Source organism: Temnothorax americanus, unplaced genomic scaffold (assembly GCF_048541705.1).
Source record: "Temnothorax americanus isolate GAGA-0224 unplaced genomic scaffold, ASM4854170v1 Scaffold20, whole genome shotgun sequence".
NCBI lineage: Eukaryota > Metazoa > Arthropoda > Insecta > Hymenoptera > Formicidae > Temnothorax > Temnothorax americanus.
The window spans coordinates 3884959-3904067 of NW_027509339.1; the positions used below are offsets into that span (position 1 = coordinate 3884959).

The 19109-nt window shown below is 38.5% G+C and overlaps 1 protein-coding gene and 1 long non-coding RNA gene across 5 annotated transcripts in view; both read right to left on the reverse strand.

Moving 5' to 3' along the window:
* Positions 1-19109, reverse strand: part of LOC143897487 (uncharacterized) — a 173996-nt gene that overhangs the window by 47873 nt on the left and 107014 nt on the right. The gene's annotated exons all lie outside the window — the stretch shown is intronic.
* The window catches only part of LOC143897492 (uncharacterized), a 91342-nt gene that overhangs the window by 4776 nt on the left and 67457 nt on the right, over positions 1-19109 (reverse strand). The window lies entirely within an intron of this gene.

A 19109-nucleotide genomic window follows, 5' to 3' on the forward strand; every position in this document is an offset into this window, starting at 1 on the left:
CGTGATTGTATTTGCCCGCCGATACAGATTGCCGTGCTTGTTGCGATCGCTCATCGCAAGCTTTTTGAGAGAGAGAGAGAGAGAATACAGTCGCACGAAGCGTCAAAATGATACAAACCACGAAGCGCCGCTACCGAATTGCGAATTGAGAGGTAATTTAATGATTATTAATCTGACGTGACAGACCTGTGGCGTAAAAATGGAATTATAGAGAAAGACTCTTTGATGATTTTATACGATTTTTTGTGGGTGATTTTTCGCGCTTGTTCTGTACAAATAAATTATCTATATCAAACAGGCATTTTCTAAGCTTATGCGAAAGGAGATCTAGGTCAGAATAATTTTCCCTACCTGCTGCACACGAAGGAAAATATACGTCAAGACTGGAAAGGAGCACTTGTAAAGTTTTCTGTAACAAAGCAGGAACAAACTCTAGAGAAGAAGATGCGGTAGTACCTTTTGTCAAGAATATTGTACAATAACGTAACAAGCAAGAGAAGACTTCATCTTCATATACACCAACCATTAAACCTTAAAAACGTGCTACTAGCTACTAATTATTAGATTAAGAAATTAATTTATAATAATAATATTAATTATAATAATAAATATATAACAAATAATAGATATAATACTAATAATATATAAACGTGATAATAATGAGGATAATGATAGTAATAAAATTATATTAATAAAGTTGGCAAGTATTGCCCTAACACCTAATCCAATTGTAAAAGATCCTCGTGATTTCTACACGCGCGCGGTCGCTACGTATAACGGTGCATTTAAGCTCTCCCTCATTCTGTATAATCCACTTCTTTTAATATTATATCGCAGCTACTGGCTATACGCTGCTTACACCACGAGTAGCAGCGTCGTCAAACGCTTGAAAGTTTAATATCGCGAGTGGCTGATGGAAGCTGGCCGTCTCGCGATATCGACTGCGTCGTCGTCGTTTCGGCAGAAGCAGGAGGAAGACGAGCGCATCGGAAACGACCGTAAATCGCGCGTTCCAAGTGGACCAGGCGTCGGTCGGCGGTCGTCGGTCGGCTAACCGGCGACTCGGAATAAAATCCGAGAGAGAGCACGCGGCCTATAATAAGATTACGAGAGTGGAACTAACGAGGCTATCGTCACACTGGCGAAACCAGATGTCGGCGATGGTGTCCGCCGCCCAGGACGTGTCTTTTCGATGGTGGCCCCTCTCGGACCCGGGCCATGTGCTCCTCGTCTGCTTGCGTCTGCCCCGCGTCTGCGATATTTATGGGAGTGAACTCGGCACGGATCAAAAGTGCGTCTGCGGGTGTAGTCGACACGATTAGTCGGTTAGTCGGCATCTCTCCTCTCTTCTTTTTTGCTGCTCAGGCCGAATGAGACATATAAGGGCTCCGCTCGGCGCGGAAGAGATGCCGAAACGAAAAATCATTTCGACGGATAAGCACGAGAATATTGCACGAGAAAAAAAACTATAAACATTTTTGATAAATCAATCTGTAGATTATTAGTAAAATCTTGCAATAATGTATGCGTTGAAGTGCATGGCTCCTCCAAAGCTAAATGGATTATTACGATCGTGTGCCAGGGCCATGTAACGAGTTTTATTGGCGCTGAAAAATTTAACGTTCGAAAAATAATCCAGACAGGCACGAGCAGATGGAAAATAATAGATTTATTTTACTAACTGAATATGAAGGAAACATGCTTGCACACAATCATAAATGTCCTTCGTACGATATAAGTGCAGTAACTTTGGTGATAATCGGTGCTGAACATGATGAATGTGAGGTCCTAGCTTCTTATGTGTTCGCAATTTGACAGCTCAGCTGTTCGACGTACCGATAGTTTTATGACGAGTGGAAGAGTAGGAATGATTTCTCCGAACACAAATAATGCTTTGCGATTGTTTTTAAGCGTATTAATGGCGTGTGCCGGTGTTATTCGCGTCGCGATAACGTAACGCGGTGAAATGAATTCTCGCGTGGGTAGTAACGCGATTGCAGCTATCGAACTGTTGGATTTAGTGCTCTGGTCGGGAAATCTGTGGGCAATAAATACGAGAGGCCAAGAATACTTTATAATCGTCGATAGATAAAAAATATAAGTAATATTATAAAAAGATTAAGATTTATCTCTTATAATTTTTTACCATTTTTTCTAACGTGCATCACTCAACGAGATTACTGCATATTTTTTCCTTTCATGTTTGAAATTAATTTATTGTGTGGAAATAAATAATATATAATAAAAATGTAATAAATATAAAAAATAATATATAAAAATATAAAATATAATAAAGATATTTCTCTAGAGTCACTCCACAAGTCAAGAACTAAAAGTGAGATTTTGTTTCAAAACCAAGGAGCCACTGGTAAAAGTAATATGAAATGGTGGTTTCACAGCGAAACCACTGGGCCGCAAAGGGTCAAGAATCACTTTTCAAACTAATTATTTACAAGATGGTACGTGCAACGATTCAACAGAATATATTTCACTCTTAACAGTATTCCGTTATACATAAATGTTCGGACGTGTGTTACATTTATACGTCATATATTGATTTCTCTTTTACATCCCGAATAAATTAAAGCGCAGCGTTCTTCCGCACAATTTGTCTTGTCACGATGAAGAACGCGCGTGACGTTTGAATAAAACTTATTAGCTCAGCGTGTAATTAAACGTGGATCTTATTAATCCCCTTCACACACACAGCCGACCGCTTAAATATATTATATATTTATCCCCGAATTTATGCGCGCGCATAATTTCACAAATGGTGAATGCGGGCCGGCGGCTGCCCCGATACCGCAACGAGGGAGACGTATATTATAATCCCGATACGTCTCTCGCCGCGATGTTGCTCGGGATGTATTATGTGGAAATTCTAGGCTACAAGCATTTCCCGGATTTATTGCGGGTTCGCGGTGGCTGACAGTGCATGTACTTACATATTGTCGATGAATTCCGACGCGGCGTTACGCGATCGAGCGTGGGCGCGCGCGTTCATATTTCTACGTGCGGGTATGCATTTTGTATGGAGCGCCGCGCGCGAATATATATTTCGAGTTATCTCTAAGCGGCAAAACGGAGGCGCCTGTGTTGAAAAATTTCGTGCGATTTTCAAGTCGCGAAAATTAATGCCCCAGGTCGTTAATAATCCGCCGATGTGACTGCTGCCACCGGATATATATCGATAATGGATATTGTGAAAAGAAGATGCAGACGATGCTCCTTCATTAATGCGATGATGCATTATCGAGGAGAATGCGCGGGGGATATGTTATTAACGCGCAGACAATTTTAATGCAACAGATGATCACTCATTCTCGCGTTTTAAAAGTGTGTAAAGGCCATTGCACGTAACAAAGTTTTAGTCATAATCGTAAGGCCGTAAGAAAATAGACCAATCACAGTCGATTATTCTTTGAGCGCGAGAAGAATAGTCGACTGTGATTGGTCTATTTTCTTACGGCTTTACGATTAAAACTAAACAATGTAATGGCCTTAAAAGGCAGAACTATGTATTAACGTATGGCTTTTAGAAGAATAAGCGCGACGCGTAATTGATACACTTTGATTAATTAAGTAAGATCCGACTTTACGTTTCAGTAATTATGCATATTTAGAGGTTATTATTTAGACGTTTAATGCGTGTAGAAATAACATTGGATTTGCAGTGCCTGATGTACCTTCGATTAAATCTTTGATTAATATTTTAATTATTTCATAATTAATATAAAAAATTACAGCGGTTGTTCGTAGTTAAATATTTCGAGTAATTTAAAAATTATTATATATTTTAGTTATGAAAGCATATTGCTATAAATTAGTACGTTTATATATATAAAAATTATTTTTTTAAGGATTTGAAAAGAATTATTTATTAAAAATTAACTATCAAATATATATATATATATATATATATATATTTAAGGGAAAAGATAATCTTTCGCTAAATTCGTACTACAAAAATCGACCCTAAATTCATCCAAGAGAGTCTAGTACTTGCATGGACAAATATTCCGTTCCGCGTACAAGCAGCCTTTACGACACAAATTGTAAACCACGTTGCATCCCGAAATTACATGTCACGTATATACAGAGTGTTCCGGATTCCTGAAATTCCTCGCAATTTATTCGCTTCGAGCAGCATAATTTCAGATAGCTGTCGTTGATATTAAAAATCGTATTTGTTACATGAATAAAAAAAACATATCTGGTAAGATATACCAGAATCAAGTTTTATCGTGAGATACGGATAGTTTAATAGCCACATCTTGATTAAAAATCGATCGAGAGTGTACTCAGCTGATTGTGAAAAGCGCTGCGGTTACTTTCACGAATTATCTGTCATTAAAGTATTACATGTCTGTTGTAAAACACAATATTATTATCAATATTGAGACATGAGATTTCTCATTAAATGTTTTTGTTTCACACACACACACACACAAATGATATAAAATAATGAATAAATAATAGATAGATTACGAAAAATTAGAGAATAAAACTAAGTTTATTTATTACAAGAATAAATAAAATTAATAATTAAAATGTCTTTTTATTAAATAAATTAGTTAAAATGTCTATATATCCAATTGAAATACTCTGTGTTCTCCATCTAGTTACGTTTGTGAAAATACATACTGGAGCAAGCCAGTCTGGTCTGTAAATATTTATTGTATCTCTAAAATAAACGTATAAAGTCAATTATCCTATTTTTTGCAGTTTAAATTAATTTTTAATAATTAACCGATATAATGTCTTCTCGTTACTTAAATGACACTTTTCTTCACCGAGATAATGCAAAAAAAGCCAAAGCTCTACAATATTCAACAAATTTGCTCGATGTATATTCGGCGATTTGCTCTTACAATTAGTCGAAACTGATAAATAAATTATATGTTTAAATAAGTCGAAAATTCATAATGAGCTTGATGCAGCATACGTTTTATTCGAAATTAAGCAGCGTGAAAAAAATCCGTCATCGTTCATGTTTAAATCTCGCGATAAAGCAATACTTTGTAATTCCCATTTCCTATTGCTGCGATTCTCAAATGATCGCGCGACATATTTGCTTCGATAAAAATAATCACAAAAATTTGCAAACGTTGCCTCAGTTAATTTAATTGTATGTGCTAATTGTTTGTAGGAAATAATCGTGTTTCGGAAATAATAGGTAACGCGGAACGACAAAATGCCAATACCTGTCAACTCGAGTCGCGACACAAGAATGATAATACGGCGCGCCGCGGTCTTGTGTACGAGATCGCGCGCTATACTAAACAACACCAAGACCGAAAAACAGTCTCGTTATCACGAAATATTCAACGTTTTATTTCTACGAAATAATTATACACTGAGTATTCTGTATTCCTTGTATTTTTAATTAATTTTAATAAGTAAACCGATATTGTACACTTTTGCGCTTTGTTTTATAAACTTGTTAGCGTTATCTAAAATAACAACTGATTCGACTAAAAGAGCGTTTTAATAAGATAAAGAAATATTGTTATTTAAATTCTAATTGATGGGAGTACAACTTGCTCTTCAATATTGTGTAATTCTATGTGTATAAATATAATTGTTAATAACGAATTTCAACTATTACGTACGAATTATTTCTTTCTTTTAATAATTATTTAAATGATTAATGTACATTGTTTAATTGGTCTATCTAAAAATTAATATTAATTAATAAATTAACATATATAAACATATTATTTAAAGAACTGGTTTAAAAACAAAATAGAACGATATTAAATTTAGCATCGCTATACCATGTCCACGTATTATTGATATAGGTATTCATATCGAGTTTGGGAAAACAGTTAAAGCAAAATAATCTCAAATAAGCACGTATCGCTACCTTATTAAATCATGCAATATAAAATACAAGGAAATTATTATTTGGCATTATTTTTTCTCTTTTTCTGGCATTTGTGATTTTTAATTTTAACGTTGTAAAACTCAGATTTTTTACGTGAAAATGATCGATTCTCTTTTCAAATCCTCAAAAAAATTTTACAAGATTTAAAAGCTAACATACATATGGATTTCCAATCAAGAATCAATAATTAAATCGTGAGAAATAAAACTCAGGTCTGAAGATAAACTTTGTTGAGTTCCTTAATTGAATCATAATAGCAAATATAACATATATTAAAACAAAAAAGTTAACTCTCTAGAACTTTTTATTAGATTGTGTCATATCTTAAGCTGCATTCTTCAATAGAAATCTGATTATAAATATACGCTCCTAAAAATCTCTAAAATTTTATTATCTGTCTTAATCAAAGTTAATTTACAGGTTGAAGCTTGAGCTCTGATAGATTTAGTTACCTAATTCCTAATTATAACTTAGAATTTCACACAAGAAACCTTTTGTTCTTAATAATAAATAATTCAATAACTAATTGGTACCGTGAGATATTTTAGTTACAAGAAAGAGAAATCGATCGAATCTGTCATTAAAATTAAGGTCGCGTATTCTCGACCAGCCTGGTAAGAAGAGCGACGATCTTTGATTATCTCGGAGCCGATTCCCCCTCAAAGAACGAGCAACGGGTCGCGTTGCTCGTCAAGACCGCGCTCTTATGGGAATGCAATTAGTCGGCCGATATTAGCATCAGATCTATCTTGCAAACGGTGGAAGAGAGAGAGAGGACGGACTGATGAGGAGCGGCTGGCACTAATTCACCTCCTCGCGCAGGACACGAGTCCTGATGGGCTGTGCTTATATACCCAAGGATATATACGAGCACGGCACGTTCCGTCCCTATCGGGGACGGGGGCGTTGCCTGCTAATGCTGTTATTGAATTATTTCGAGACTTAGTTTTACGTGCGAGGGATCAAACCCCCGGCTTAGTCCCCCGCGCGGGGGACGAAGGGCCCCGCCTTCCTCTCCGTCACACTTCTTCTCGACAGATTCCTAACTATCCGTTCTCTCCCGCACCACGAACTTGGATCACGGGAAGTGAGACAGCTTCGGCGTTTCCTCGAGTAGATTAAGATGCGATTTGGATGCCCTTCCCCTCGTCGATATCCCGGAGGAGGGTCGCGCGCGATCTATGATCCACTACGAGTGGATTGGGGAAATGCAGAGGGAACTCGGCGACAAAAGCGAAACGATTAGGCGGAACTATGTTCCACTGAATTCAATCAACTTTCTAGATGTTAATCATTCAATTCTGTTGTTTGTGGCAATAAAAAAAACCTTATTGCGATGAAATGCTAGTTCTGATTAGAAAGTGTATATTTATATGAATTTTAATTAACGACTGTTCTTAGCCTAGTATCCTGTTATTTTATTGCTGTTATTTAGCCTTTAGCAAAAATATTCACGTAATATAGTTAAATAACAAAACTTTGTTTTTCAGTTTATTTCATATGAAATTTACTTTAATAAAAATAACGAGATACCTTTGGGGCACACTATGTGTGATACATGTAAATGAAAAATTTCTCAATATTTTCGCACTATTAATCATATGTTATCATACACATATTATCATAGACATATTATCATGTTCCAATCGGTCCCAAATATATGTATAGGTGGAAATTTGAATTTCCTTTCTTCCTTCGTACGTCGTGCAAAGATGAAATCGAGCAACAGCGATAACGGATATACCGCCAATTCGCGTGGGGAGAGCTGCTGTGTGTGGCGACAGTTGGTGTAAACGCATTAGCGACGATCACACAATCGGGATCACGCAAGAGCTCGGAAGGGTGGCGAATAGAGAGAGAGAGGAAACTGCGACATATCGGATATCACCATCGCGAACCGGGGACCGGGATGTCTTTACGACTTCCTCCAGAGATCGAGTAATGATTAGGACGTTGTCGACCCGCCCTTCTTTGACGTCCCCGGAGAGCCAACCGCCCCACGTAGCGGGAGTTTGAATCAAAACGAGAAGCGAAGAAAGTGTTAGAAAGAAGGAGGGAAGCGTGTTGAAAAATGTACAAGCTGCGAAGAAATTCGTGAAGCAAAGAGCAATGCTCTGGGAGGAGGGGTACCAGGAGCGAGCCAGGCTTTTCGAGACTGGAAGCTAATAACGATATCCGGGGATTCCCAGCAGGAGCATAAAAAAGCGGGAAGAGGCATTAATTTTTGTTTGATGTCAATTATTAACGGCAGCGAGCAGTACTGTTGCACTATCGCGATGCATTTTATATAAAAAAAATGTTAGATTGACGAATAAAAGAGGTACATGTAACGAATATAGATAGTGTATAAACATAAACTATACATTTTTTACTGTATGTAAAAATATTAATTATTAATTATCAGTTATCAGTATGTACATTTGCTTTAAAAAAACTGCGATTGATTTATTTATTCCATTACTGACTTTGTCGCGTAAGAATTAAAGTGAATGTGTTACTATCCTATGTAATATACGATACTCGAACAAAATTATTTTATCGCTCCCGTCGACGACTAGAGAGGTTTGAAACTTAATTCTCACTAGTTTCTCTCGATCCGTTCCTGCGAGAAACGCCGAGAGGGGGAGGCGAGTGAAGGAAAAGCACGCTGTCGACTTGCACCGGGGCAAAGGATGTAATACCCGAGACGACTCAAGGCAATGCAATAAAACATTCTAGGTATATAAATATATCTGCTTAAGAAGACGGCCCGAGAACTTGAGATATTAGAAACACATGTCTCGGATGGGGCGGCGCGGCGCTTTTTTCGAGCGCGATGAACGCTCGGTACTCCGCGCGCTTAAATGCTTGATGTCTAAGTTATACGCATTCACATGTCGCTTTTACGCCGTCAAAATATCAGACTGGCACTCTCTCTCTCTCTCTGGTTTCTTGCACAATGTGTGAAAATGTCAAATGAATGAGCTGTCGTTAAAATGAGAAAAAAGATTATGCTGCAAATGAAAAATAAAGATTAATGGTTTCAACGATTGACGTAAAGAATCTAATTAAAAATGAAAGATCGTAATATATCTAAACCTTCTTAACAAAATATAAAATTGATATCAATTGTTTAAACGTACTTATAATACATTCTTCGATTCTCCTGCGATTTTTAAAAATAATAAAAATGCAAAATATGTGTTATAACCAGGGACAATTACCACTAAAGTCGGATAAAAATTGCATTAAATTATAAGACGAATTAGGTCGCGGCTTTTGTTGCTTCTCGAAGAAATCTATTTCCATTATTTGGCTTCAAATAGATAGGTATAAGTCTCGTTTCATCGGTCCCGCTATCAATCTTCGCGCGTTAATTAACAGGTCGAAGAGCTTAATCGATTTACGGATCCAAAATAACATTTCCGGCTAAGCGCATTTTGCCGCCACTAAATATTCATTTCAGGCGCGTATGCTCTAATGTATTTATCGGGCAATCGGGACGGAAGGGGCGCGGGGTGGGGTGGAGGGGGGGAGGGAGATCGGGGGACATGATGAGCTCGCGTTACAATGAACGAAATGAAGGTGACGGCGCGGCTATTAAAATGATGGCATTATGCATATCGCACGTCACGTAGTTATGGGCTCGCGGGTATTATCGGCGCGCTTTTAATATACGCTGTAAAATTTCCGCGATCGTATCCACTCTCTGGCGCTCGCGAGACTCTAAAAGGCATAACGGCAAATTGCGTTTCGCGATAATGACGCGCCCGGGCGATAATGACGCGCTGAAAGTTCCCTCACGAGTCGCGCTCTCCTCGCGCTGCTCGAGCAACGCGACGCCTCCCCATCAGGCCGCCGCGCCGCGATGTTGACAACGGGGCACTTGTACCAATTTTCTCGTGATTAGCGTGTTCAAGAAGCGGCGGCGTAATTAGTCCGAGTCGCGCGCTCGAAAACGAGATAACGCGTCGACGTCGCGGAAACAAAACTCGAGCACAGGCACTTGTTAATCTCATTATTCGGAATTGCATGAAACGAGTAGGGAAATGGGATCTCTACTCCGGATAGATATGCGCTCTCCCACGATTCGTGTAGCTTGGCTATATTATGCGGAATGTACATATAAAGTACCCTATATACTCGCAACATTTCGCGTCGATCCTTTCGCAGTAAAAAGACTTTAATTATTTACATCTTTTGCATTTTGAATGCGATAAATGTATTTGACATTATACCCGATTGTATATAATTTCGATTTTGCCTGCAACATGAAGATAACGTATATCGTTAGAAATTTTTAAAATCAAATAGCGGCCCGGACATATTCACCGTTCTATGAATTAGGCAGTGGGATATTACGTAAAATAATCGCCCACAGTGTAGTAATGCACAGCTTTGAGTCCGATAATTATCGCATAGTGAATTTTGGCAAGAACAGCAAATTAGAGCTCTATTGCGGGTATGACAATCGATATTAATTATCGCGTGATTGCAAATCGGTTTCGCAATTAATTAATTAATTAACCGCTTTTCGGTTAGAGTGTATTATAAAAAGAACTGCCGCGCTGCTATCCGCGCTCTGTCCTCTTTTTATGCCGCGTATCCACGAGCGTCGATCTATTAATACTTTGACGGGACGTTTGTAACGCATAAAATTACACGTGTGGCAAACTGCACATGTGTATCGGATTGTATACCGTAGTGGAAACATATCGTTTTTATCGGGGAAATCGAACATAGCCTGAAGGCAAATATTTCGTCCCGTATATGAAGTCGATAATATAAAATCTGTATGTATCTCTCGTGTGCTAATAACGATCGCAAAAAAAAAAAGAGGATCGCGATATTAAAGAAATAGGATCCAAGTCGCAACCGATAACAAGATACATATGTGTGTGTGTGGAAAGCGCTCTGGCACAAAAATTTTACATTTATATTTAATATTGTTATTGCTCTACTTCAAAAATTGGACCCATGATGGACACATGGTTAAAATAAAGATAGACAGAATATTTTTTCGTCATAAAAATTTAAATAAAAAATTACTAGATCTAAAACTAAAATATTTGCAAGGGTTATCATCCTAAATGCAGTCAACATTGAATTAGTTAAGGGGGGCATCAAATGCCTGAAAACTTCAAAAAGAGCCATTGAGAAAAAAAGCATTTTAACGTGCATCCATTGCAAATGCATTGAACGGAGCGTCGAGTCGAGAAATGCATACAGCAGGCTCGTTTGGTGCAGCTGCATTGACGAATTATAATGCAATGCCGGGGTGCGCGTACGAAAGCAACTATATGAATTACGTATGCCTGGAAGCGCAACGGTAAATTTAATGAAAGACTCTATTTCTGTGAATGGATCTGTTTCGCGACAAAAGGGGTTTAATGTTTCTTCGTCAATTAAACTTTGTATGTTAAATCGATGTTGACGGCGAAAATAGAAAGCGTCACAAAGAGAATTGTTCAAGAGAATTGTTTAGACGGTGGGGAGAGACAAAGTTTGCTACGGGCTATCCTCTGGGCCTTTTCGCCGATCTCATACCTCGGTTGTAGTTTCAACTCGCAAACCGACGTGAGTTCCGCGTTTAACAGTTTGCGCGAAATGGTACTCACGTCTCTGTGTGAAGCTTACAAAAATTTATTGTTTTGGAGAATTCGCCCCATTTTAGATTTGCTATTTTCAGAGATATTCAAGACGATAGAATATATTTGTCATCAGACCCAAAAATATAATTAAAATAATGTATATTAATACATAAGAAATAACAAAATATATGCTATATAAATAAAAATCAAATATAAGAAAAAAATATATAGAGAGAGAGAATAATATATATATAAAAAATAAAAAATATATATATATAGATTTCAAAGAAAACTTTACAAGTCACATATGTCCCGCACTACTCGCTGCCAGTTGGGTCAGATATGTCTCATTGGTACGCAAAGGGTTGTGGCTTTCATCCCGACACGGCATGGTGGCATGACGAAAGCCGAGGCTGATCACCGTAAAAGCACACGGAAACGCGCTTCGCGCAAATATTCGCCAGCGAGTTTTTTTTCCACAGGCCCAATCCTCGAATTGCACTCGACATTTCCTGCGACCTGTCCACCGAACACACACACACACACACACACACACACACACACACACACACACACACACACACACACACACACACACACACACACACACACACACACACACACACACACACACACACACACACACACACACACACACACACACACACACACACACACACACACACACACACACACACACACACACACATACCGGGTGAACCGAAAACAAACGCGCCGGGAATTGAAGGTATCGCATGAACACCATCAGGCATTTAGGAGTTTTGTGTCGCGGAAAGAGAGAAAGAGACGGAAAAGAGAATAATGAAGGTGTACTGATCGTGATGTATTTATCGACACGCCATCGACATCATCATTTGATCAGTTCCTGGTAAAGCATTAATTTCCACTTCTGAATTTTTCTGTGGACAACGCTGAGAATTTTCTATAACGATTCTTGTGACATCTTTATGTTTTTATGATATCAGATTTATAATAAAATTTACATTAAAATAATATATAATGCATCTAATAACTCACTTATGACTAAAGAGAAATGAGATTATCCTTTCTCTTCCTTTTTTGCCAGCTTCTTAAATAAATCAACTGTCTTAGTAATTATCAATCAATTGTCATAATAATTATAAATCAACTGTTTTAATAATTAGGAATCATAAAATGAGTTAATTTGATCCGAGTTTGCTTCGGTTTTTTTATTGGAAAATTTGCGGAGCGTCTGAATGTTGAAATTGTTATAAAGGAAAAATTGAGCATTTCGACGGATTTTGATTATCGCGAACAAGCTTAGCAGCGTCCGGTTAGAGTCGTTTATTCTGAGAGCGATCGAGTCGGTTCTCTGATTTGTCGAGAGACAAATCAGATCATGACGCACGATTGCGCCGTCGCCGTCGCGTCGTCGAGTTGTACGTCGGCGAAAAATTCGCGCGGATCTTCGCGGTGATACGCAGTTGCATAACGAGTACGTGCTTTTCCGAAACTTCCGCGATTACGTATTTTTAAACGTGATGAATTTCGCTTCAGGAAGTACGTATTTTCGCGCCGCTCTCGCTCTTGCTCTCGCATCGCCGCGCGCCGTGCCGCTTTTGCTATTCTTATCTCGTGTTTCATGCCTTACTAACTTTTTACGCGGCTTGTCCGTCCCCGGCGGAACCCCCGCTAAAATATCACGTTGAAAATAACTCGCTCTCGAATTCACATTTCTCGCTGCGCGGCTGATTTCGCTGGAATATGCATGAGACAGAGACGTCAAAAGTAAAACGGGAAAAAAAGCGATGATGCGATGAAAAATTTGGAGACTCGTAAAATATTTTTCTCTTTTTCTTCACCGGCGAAACGATACGTTAGTTTCCAATTGCGTTATCCTCCTATTTCGTTGCATATAAGCATTCTTTGGTATAGGTATAAGTACACGTAGACACGCCGTGTCTAAAAACACCGTGCAATATTAATTATTTGCTACATCGCGATTACAATAACATCACGGTAATGGATGTGCGAAAAAAAAACTCTACGAATTTCATTACGATTCTTCGCGAATATTGGGGAAAAATATGTGCGAAAAACGTATTTATATTCATTATTTAGACGTTATGCATGATTTTTATGCGTTAACAGGTTAACATATAGCTATGCTACGCTTTATTACTTCATTGATTATACTATTTATTAGACGAAAATGATAATTTATTTACTGCTACTCTTTAATGCATTATATAGCATGTTTGCAATTGATGCGATTAGATCACATATATAAATCTATATACAACAGATATTGATCTTTAAATTAGTTTAAAATTATTAAATTGTGATCCAACATAATTATATTTTTGTCGAATGAACCTACCGAATTAAAAAGAAGAAGGAAATATTTTATCTTTCCTATTATAATTTTCCACGAATACTTAATAGGTAAAAACTTCACATTTTCTTATGGTTTGCGAAATTACTAAAATAAGAACATTAATTTAATAAAGGTAATTAAATTAAAGGAGCAAAAGCTGATTTGATTGACAAAAAATTGATCAAGAGGTACTTATCTCGCGTTCGTCAATGATTATTATTAGTCACAGAAGGATATTTAATTTGCCTTTGATACGGTTTTATAACTCGGTAAATGACGAAGAAGTTAATTATTACCTGTGCTGCCGTTTGTTATTTGTATGATTTATTTATTTGCGGTATGTTTTTGTGATATAATCCATTCACAGAAGCAGCTTTCAGAGGGCATGCAGGTATAATAAAATACATTGTGTTAATAGAAAAATTCAACGTTTGTGCGCGCGACGAAAAGTAAACGCGTGACGTGTGACGGCCATAACGTAATAAACGCGATGTTCATTTTTGCGCGGGGATTGTAATAAAGATTTATAATAGGAATAATAAAGGCGCGCGAGAGAGAGATTAAAGTGGGTTAATCCGTTGTGAAACCGGTTCCATGCGCCTCGAAATTGGCACCCGATACAGACACACAGACCCGTAAACATTTGTCCGCCGACAGCCTGTGATTCTTTACTGCAAATGGCGCTCGGGATTTATAGGAAGGAACGTTGAGTCGTTGTTCACATTTAACGATTGCAATCCGCGCGACCCGAGTGCATATAAACTATCGATTTTTCCACGACTTCTGGTCTACTATCACACATAACGGTCGAATCGCTTCTTCTTCTTTCAACTTTTCTCTTTGCAACTAACTTCCCGATAAAGTGCTGAAAGTTGTAGAATGTTGAAAATAGTATATATATATGTATATATATATATATATATATATATACATATATATTTCGTCGATTAAATAAATATAATTGCAATAAATTGTGCGTTCGTTTAAAGTTTCAGTTAGATTCGATATCCAATCATATCAATATTCGCGTAATCGCGTATTTAACGTGTTTCCGTTATTGACGATACGATGAAATTTATATGAATGTATAAAGATAAGAAATATTATATCGATGCCAATTTTTGTTGCGTCAAATCAACGCACGTTCGAATTTCCTTGTTTATTTCATCGCGTATAGATACATTTAATTTATCCAAAATAAAATAAAAATATTTTCCACTACGCGATGTAGACAAAGCTTGTCAACGCAGTAATTTAAAAATTTAATTTAATTTAATTGTTATATAACAATTAAATAATTTGTCGCAATTCCTATCCTACATTTCTGTCTATCTATATATGGAACTGCATTTTTAAATGTCAAAAAATTTCATGTTATATATTATTAATAAACGTAAACTTTCGATATTTAATTTAATTTTCAATCTTGATAATATAAAGTGACATTTTTCATGCTATTTCTGTTAGTTCCATTTACCTTCTTTACATATTTTATACAACTTTAAGTTTACACCTTGTCAGAGTGCCTTCTCAAACTCAAGATTCAAGAACAAGACTTTACTCTTCCGGGCGCGTTTTATCCGTGCCAGAAAAGAGTAACAGAAATATCTTCTTTACCTATAAGAAGATAAATCTTGCCGTCGAAGCGGAATTGTATCGCGGACGAATTTAATAAAAATCAGTTCTATCGCGCAAACTCCGCGAAAAGCGAATTCTGTCTCTCTCGCTTCCTCTTCTCTCTCTCTCTCTCATACTACGAGAAGCAAATCTAATCTCGGAAGCACCGCGGTACTCCCTCGCGAATCGAGCGGGCAGATTATTTTAGTCGACGTCACGAAAACGTCGGGGCTTCGTCCTGTCCGTTAAAACGCGGGCTGCACGTATGCTTTCTTCGGGGATGTACGTACTCGTATAACGGCCGTCGGTTTGCGCCCCTGCACTGCGCGATGTTCGCTTCCACCATCTCCGTTCGTTTCGCCGTTTCGTTCACGGACACGACGGACGAGAGCGGAGGAGAGAAAGAGCTGTTTCGTCGTTTCGTGGCTGGTCCGCTTTTAGCGAGTTTAGGAGAAAAGTATATCTAATGCGAGCCGACTCGCGAAGTGCTCGGCGTTTCTCTTTTCCTTTCCTTTTCGCGGAGTTCCTTGATTACCCACGGTCTCTCTTCCCGGCGGTTGTCTTCTTGTTACGGCCGACGCGGCGTGGCCTGACATGAATTTTTATGCCGGCTCTTAGGCTGCCGGGCGTACCCGTAGTGCGAAACTGGTCTATCCGCTTCCTGGACAACGACACGTATGTGTAACGTCGGACGAGGTTACTTTGGTCCGGCGAGGGTAACAGCGCATTACAGTAAAAGAAAAGTTTGTTAGAATAGTTCAAGAGTTTAAACGTTTGAACTACCTTATAAACAACTACCTCATAAAGTTCAATTTCAATGAGCACAATTATTGCTTCTTGATAATTACGTGTTTAGATGTTGGATGGTTATAAAATAATTTTTTAACGTGACATCTAAAGTTATCTTTGCATAATTTTTCAATATGACACCTAAGTTATCTGCTTTGATAAAGTAATCTAATTCTATTTGATGACATGTATACTTTATTAAAAAATGTCAAATATAATTTTCTAATGACAGAATAATAGTAATTACTAAAAAATTATTAAAAAATAAAAAACGTTTATGTGAATATTGCTAGAATATTATTAAAAATCGTACACAACAATTTTGCCATTGTATCGATTCAGTTTTTATTCTGCTAATCTTGCTCGGTATCATAAAAAAAATTACGAATATTCTTTACAAACTGTTTCCTACATTATTTTCATCAGATTTATTAGTAGGGGGAGAACTAATATATGTAGTTGGAGGAAGTTTTGTGAAAGGGATTTATAGAAATTCCAAGCTTCTGAGAAGCGAGCTGAGAACGAAGCTCATCGATTACCGTTGTCGTTATCAAGCCGGCAAACAAGCCGCGGGATGATTTCCGCTAGGCTACGCGAAAAACTTTCTTACCTCCGAGCGACGTCTCGAAGAGGAAGTAGAAAAGGGTCGTTTTCCCGTGTTAACGATGTGCCGCGTGCTCAATTCTAAGACGTGAATGCGTGTATGCGCACGCAGCAGGACTATTTCTAGATGGGACGTAGAAAATCTATAGACAACGTCGTCTTCTTTATAATAAACTTTGATGGCTCTTCAAACTTTGATGAAACTGTCCTCTCTCCTTCTGTTTTTATTTATCTCTTTATTTAATTTTCAATACATGATATTTATAGTTTGAGAAAAAGAGAGTATACTTTTTTCACCTTTTGAGAAAAGCTCAATTCATAACAAGAGCAAGATTAAAATAGTTAATATTTTATATTAATTTATAATATTTATTTTACATTAAATAAAAAAATATACAACGGAATAAACACAAAGATACTCGATCTGCGATCTTCCACAAATAAGTTTTATGCAAAATTCTACGTTACGATAAACGGGAGAGCAACAAATAAGAAAATGAAACGCTTGTGACTGCGAGCTACTTTAAGTTGTTCGGTTCTGTTGAAACGCCGGAACTAGATATTATCCGACGGCGATAGCACCCACGCGATTGCCGGGAAACCGGCATCGGGAAGAGCCAGAGAGATGTATCGCCCCCGTAGCGACGCACGCGTGTAACGAGGCGCGCGTTGTAATTGCGGAGCCGCGGACACCCGCGTCAGCAAAGCCCGAAGGGCTTGATTGCCTTCGTTGGTCGGTCTGGTCGCTCATGCCCGGGAACAAAGTAGATGGGGATCTTTAACAGTTATTGGCTGGCACATAAAGAGAGAAAGAGAGAGAGAGAGAGGAGGGAGGGGGGAGAAAGAGAAAGAGGGTTCTCTAGAGGTGCGGAACGATTTATCGAAGGTTACGCGCATCTGGAGTGTGGAATCGTTGTGCGGGAAGCGCGCGAGGGAGAACGTACGTGGAGAACGACCGGGGGGCGAACGGCCGGCGTGCCGTCACTTTCAATTAGATAATTGAAACGGGGGTGAGAGATAGTCGAGCGACGCTTGTTCTCGCGGTGCTCTGTGCGGTCTGCCAACATTTTACAAAAGCCACACGAAGGGACGGTAAGCGGGGGTCGGCCTCGGACATTTGCGCGCTTCGACGTGAGACTGACAGTCGTACCCTTCTCCCTTCTCCTTCTCTTGTCCGAAATCGAATTCGGAACTGAAATTGTAAACGAGCGAGAAAAGTTTGTAGTGGAGAAAACGTTTTCGACGTTGCCCGTATGCCCGCGCAATTAAATGTTCCTTTATAAGTCGTCCAATTAGTTAAAAGATCTTTTGTACGGCCTGTCGTATTATTTTAAATGAGATACCTCGCATACAAATATGTGTATCAAAAATTATAAATTTATGACTCGTACGAAAAGATAATACCTAAATAATAATGCTTCGATATTTAAAACAAATACTAGGATGTGGATTTAAATTCGTGGATTTAAATACATGTCACATGTTTCGTTAATTTTTGTTATTTTAAAACCTTTCCGGATGTAAAATTAAATTGATATTTTACATTGATATTTCGCGACCTTTTATTTATTACCAGAGAAGTTTATACTCTATTCCAGATCCTCGTCTAATAATAATTATCTTAAAATTTCTGTCAGAATTCGTAGGGCCACGTTATGTAAGTTCAGGCTATCTTGAGACGTTCTTTTATGCGGGATCAATAAAAGAGTCGGAAGCTGTACAGAGACAATGTCGTCTCGTCAAATTTTCCTCTCGAGATTCTGTTCCAGAAACATATAATCGACCTCGCAACACAATAGAGCACAATTATCGTTCTATTCGTTCCATTCTCCGTACTCTTCTTCGAAATGACAGATCGTAGCGGAATAATACCGCGGTCAATACATGTACCTTTTTCAGCTAAGCCGCGGGAGTCGTACGTCGCGCGTATCGCTCGGCAGTGACGGCAGTGCTTCAATATCCGCCGCAGCGTTTCCGCAATAATGCTCGGCGACGGTCGAACCGGGTCGAACGGAAACTCGTCGCGATTACGGTGCGCGAAACGGGAGGGCGAGCTGTGCGTCGCGTATGATATGTCTGTGGGCTTGGATCGCGACTTTGCTTTCTCATCGGAGAAGCCGGCGATGAAATGAGAAGCCGTCGGGTGTTGTTTCATTGTTCCTACTGTCTGAAACAGTGGGTTAAGGGTTGCAGCCCTGGATGATAGTGAGATAAGGGTGCATATGTCAGCCCCTGTCGGAGATAACGTCGCCGACGACAGGGGGATCAACTGGAAGATAGTTGC